This window comes from Miscanthus floridulus, chromosome 1 (genome assembly GCF_019320115.1).
Source record: "Miscanthus floridulus cultivar M001 chromosome 1, ASM1932011v1, whole genome shotgun sequence".
NCBI classification, from domain to species: Eukaryota; Viridiplantae; Streptophyta; class Magnoliopsida; order Poales; family Poaceae; genus Miscanthus; species Miscanthus floridulus.
This window is the reverse complement of record NC_089580.1, coordinates 183,077,336-183,081,981: the sequence shown is the minus strand read 5'-3', so window position 1 is coordinate 183,081,981 and position 4,646 is coordinate 183,077,336. Positions and strand designations below refer to the sequence as shown.

The 4,646-nt window shown below is 52.3% G+C and overlaps 1 pseudogene; it reads left to right on the top strand.

Annotated features, from left to right (window-relative positions):
- Positions 1 to 1,728: 1,728 nt before the first annotated feature.
- Positions 1,729 to 3,740, top strand: LOC136550527 (strigolactone esterase D14-like; annotated as a pseudogene).
- Positions 3,741 to 4,646: the final 906 nt, after the last annotated feature.

The following is a 4,646-nucleotide window of genomic DNA, read 5'->3' as shown; positions in this document are numbered from 1 at the left end:
ACTAGAGTTTGAATACTTATAATTCTTTCTTAGTGGATTTTCAAATTATATGTTCTAACGTGTTATAAAACATGTTGCCAGCGATTAGGATCTTTCCCTCTCCGTCCCTCTTGATCAACATAATAGATGAAAGTAGAACACATAGACACAAGAGATATGGAGATTATTCTTTATTTCTCTGAATATATTGATAATTACAACGTAGCTCCCATATATATATAGTTCTGTCAAGGCCTAAGAGTTTGGTAAGAGCTCATATACAAACGGACCAGGATTATGATTGCTTCTTCTCCTTTTCTTCTAGGATAGAGTCCGCATATTTTACAACAAATGTATTGTTCCTAACTAGGAGTATATATGTAGTATTATATTGGAATTCATTCTTTCAAAAATCTTTTCATCAATATATATCTACGAATAGCTTTCAGCAGGTATATATAAATAGATAGATAGATAGAAAGCTTGTAGGATTGTAGGCCCAGGAGTATATCATGCATGTGGTGTACGATACGATCATTCATTATATATACAGGGCCGTTGCGGTATCTGTCTTTCTTTGTTCGGATTCGGTCGGCGCCGAGGGGTGTGGCCGGAGGTGTAAATCCGCTTAAAGCTCGCATGCACTAGCTAGTGAAACGGCATATAGTATCTCGCTCCGCAAGTCCAATCCATGGAAAGAGTCAAATTCCGGTGGCGACATATACAATCTTGTGCAGATACGTACTGCACGCAGGTGCAGAACTACCATATATTTGCAGTACGGGGTACGTACTCGTACGCGATGGATCGGATAGATGCCTGTGTTCAGACAGGCTATTAAGGAGTACTTATTATTATTTCGGCTGATGATGTGTGCTCAGACGACCACAGGCCCGGGTGAGATAGGGATGAATATGGACAAGCTCGAACACAACACGACGCATGCGATCCAGAAATATTTTGGAGGATTATAATGTTATTATGATCGAGTAGGATCCCACGGTGACAGTGGCCAAGTTTGGCCCGCAGCGTGGAGCAAGCGTCTGCTCGTCGCGTTTTTGGGGGTGATCGATTGGCCTTGGCCCAGCGGACCCGGAGAGCGTCAGCAAAACTTGCTGCTAGCGAGGCTGATCGAGCTACACACACACGGCTCGCAGAAGCACGAAGTATTTGTGTGGATCGGTGGTGGGTGGAGCCGTGGAGGCCGCTCGCTCGGCTGTTGTTGCCATAGGACGCCACTCGATCGGAAGCCAAGCCCCGTCGACGGACGACGACGTGGGCTTGGCTTCACGTGGCTCGCGACGACGACGCATTTCTTATCCACTGGAGTGTCGTTGGCGACCTTTCTCACCCCACGACAAGACCAATCCGATTGGCCCGAGCTCTCGTCCAATGGGTCGCGGCGCCATGGGATTCACGCATCCTGCTCCTGTCGCCGGGGCGTGCCGTGCGTGCGTCCGTGGGCCAAAACCAGCTCAGTTAATTGGGTAAAACCGGGCGCTTTTCCGTTTTGTGGGCGCCTTGGCTTGACTCCATTCTTCCATCACCGCAACTTGCCAGTAAACAACACAAAGGTCTGTTCATGCCCGTGTTATCTGCTGCTACACAATCCCAGCTCGATCGGCACGAGCCGTTTATACTAGACCGGGTTTCTACACTTGCGTAGGGAGTACGTACTCCAGTTGTGTCTTGCCCAGCCAGGGATTCAGACTCACTGGGCTGTTCGCGCTGGCAGGGTTAGCCACGGCAACATACAAAACCAGCTCTTTTGTTAGGAAAAATCACAAAGCATCTCCTTTTTACCACTGTTTGCTGCTGTGGTCTGGATAATTGGGCATCCAAACAAAAGGCTCTTGTTGCTCCTCGCTGGCACAACCAAAAACTTCTCGTCATCCAATCGGTAACTCCCTCCCGCACCAAACCCAGGAGGAGGAGAGAGATGGAGGAATAAAGCAGAGTGCACGCGGAGAGGGAGAGCCAGCCGGAGATCAAAATTCAAAAGGGAGGAGGGAAAGCTTGCTCTGCTCTGCTCCGAGAGAGGGAGAGGGAGAGAGGAGAGAAGCAAGCCAACCCCTGTCCCCATGGCCTCTGCTCCAGCTGCTATATAAGACCGCCCCAGACGCCCCTGCTTCCCAGTAGTCCGTCCCCCACCCGTCCTGGTCTTACTCATGCTTCGGTCCACGCACCCACCCAGCCCCACCAGCGGCAGCAGCTCAGCGGCAGCCGGCGTCGTCCAGCTCCGACGACGCGATGGCCGGGGGCGGCGGCGCGGCGGCGGCGGGGGCGGGCAGCGGCGGCGGCACGAGCGGCGCCAAGCTGCTGCAGATCCTTAACGTGCGGGTCGTGGGCAACGGCGACCGCGTCGTGGTGCTGTCCCACGGCTTCGGGACGGACCAGTCGGCGTGGAGCCGCGTGCTCCCCTACCTCACCCGCGACCAACGCGTGGTGCTCTACGATCTCGTCTGTGCCGGCAGCGTCAACCCGGAGCACTTCGACTTCCGCCGCTACGACACGCTCGACTCGTACGTCGACGACCTCCTCGCCATCCTCGACGCGCTCCGCATCCCGCGCTGCGCTTTCGTCGGACACTCCGTCTCCGCCATGATCGGGATACTCGCGTCCATCCGCCGCCCCGAGCTCTTCGCCAAGCTCGTCCTCATCGGCGCATCGCCCAGGTACCGTATATATGCATCTATCTACAAACATGCCGTGATGCCGATCGAATTCATTCATTCGATTTCATCAATCAACCCAACCTCTGGAGTTCAATTTGAGGCGGGAAGGAGAGAAGAAAAGCCGCCATCCATCCCTCTTTTGTTTAAGATAAGATACGAGTGATGATTGATTGATGAATTCATTCCGGCCCGGGCGGCGCCAGGTTCCTGAACGACAACGACTACCACGGCGGGTTCGAGCTGCCGGAGATCCAGCAGGTGTTCGACGCGATGAAGGCCAACTACTCGGCGTGGGCGGTCGGGTACGCCCCGCTGGCGGTGGGCGCGGACGTGCCCGCGGCGGTGCAGGAGTTCAGCCGCACCCTCTTCAACATGCGGCCGGACATCTCCCTCCACGTCGGCCGCACCGTGTTCAACACCGACCTCCGCGGCGTGCTGGGCATGGTGCGCTCCCCCTGCGTGGTGGTGCAGACCACCCGCGACGTCTCCGTCCCGGCCTCCGTCGCCGCCTACCTCCAGGCCCACCTCGGCGGCCGCACCACCGTGGAGTTCCTCCAGACCGAGGGCCACCTCCCGCACCTCAGCGCCCCAGGCCTCCTCGCCCAGGTGCTCCGCCGCGCGCTCGCCCGGTACTAGCGCCCGGCCAGGCGGTGTAGCTCGCCTACCGCCTGCCTACCTCATGGTGATCGGTATTTTTACCGCCTCGATTTACCCCCGCCGATGCAGAGAATCAAAAAATGGCGCGACTCGCGCCGTTTGCTGTGCGCGCCATGACTGTAGTACAACTTGTTCTGGTACCCGATTTCTTTTTTACTTTTTACTACTGGAGCCGAGCTGTAGTACTGGTACTCCGCATCTTGCCTTCCACCCAAGGACAGATAAGTGGGCCTTCTCGCGACACGTGGCGAGTGGCGAGTGCTCGAGGCGGTGCACGAGCTCGTTCCGTCTTCGCCTTGTCCCATCTGCAACTGCAACAGGACTAGAGGAGGCTGTAACTTTTTTATTACTGCTGCTAGTTTACTGCTATGATATGAGAATGAGATAGGGATCAGCCGGCGCCCCGGCGGATCTTCTGACTTTGATTAAGCGGCTAATGTTCTGGATTGGTTTGGTTGGCATCATTATGTTACGTGCATAATTGGGTTTTGGATAAGTCCTGGCCTCCTTGGGGAAGGGCAAACCGAGAAAAAGCCGTGGCGGAGGGTAGCCCACGCCATGCGTGGCAGTGGCGGATCCAGGATTTATAGTCGGGGCCGGCCGTTAGAAATTATACTTAGGGGATTGGCTTGGTCTTTTTCATTGTGATAATTTTATTATCTAGTTGTGTTTTGTATGATTATATTATCTAGAAGATATTAATAGATATATATGACAAGAATTTTATATAATCTTCGTCTTAATATGAATAAAAAATATTAAATCATACTACTAATTTTTTTTTGTCAAACATGGGGGGGGGGCCATGGCCCCTGCCAGCCCCCCTTGGCTCCGCCAGTGGCGTGGCCCATCTTTCCTGTCGTCGCACATATTTATCGCTGATAATGAAGTTGACTGTGCCACCGAACTGCATCCTAACAGGCCTACGGAGGCTAGAAATGGCTTCGGTGTAGCAAGCACTGTGCCAAGCTATGCATTTCTTTTTTTTAAAAAAAAAAGACTTGACTTTCAGTACGTGTACTCTACATCAAGTTGGGCCCAGTTTAGATGACAAAAATTTTGGCAAAGTGACACCGTAGCATTTTCGTTGTTATTTGGTAATTAGTGTCCAATCATAGTCTAATTAGGTTTAAAAGATTCGTCTCGTGGATTTCGTCTAAACTGTGTAATTAGTTTTATTTTTTATTTACATTTAATGCTTCATGCATGCTTCCAAAGATTCGATGTGATGAAAAATCTTGAAAAATTTAGCGTTTTGGAGGAGAACTAAACAAGCCCTTGTGCTGATGTCTTAGGTTCATGCATGCATTCTTCGCAGAGCGATGATGCCAGTGT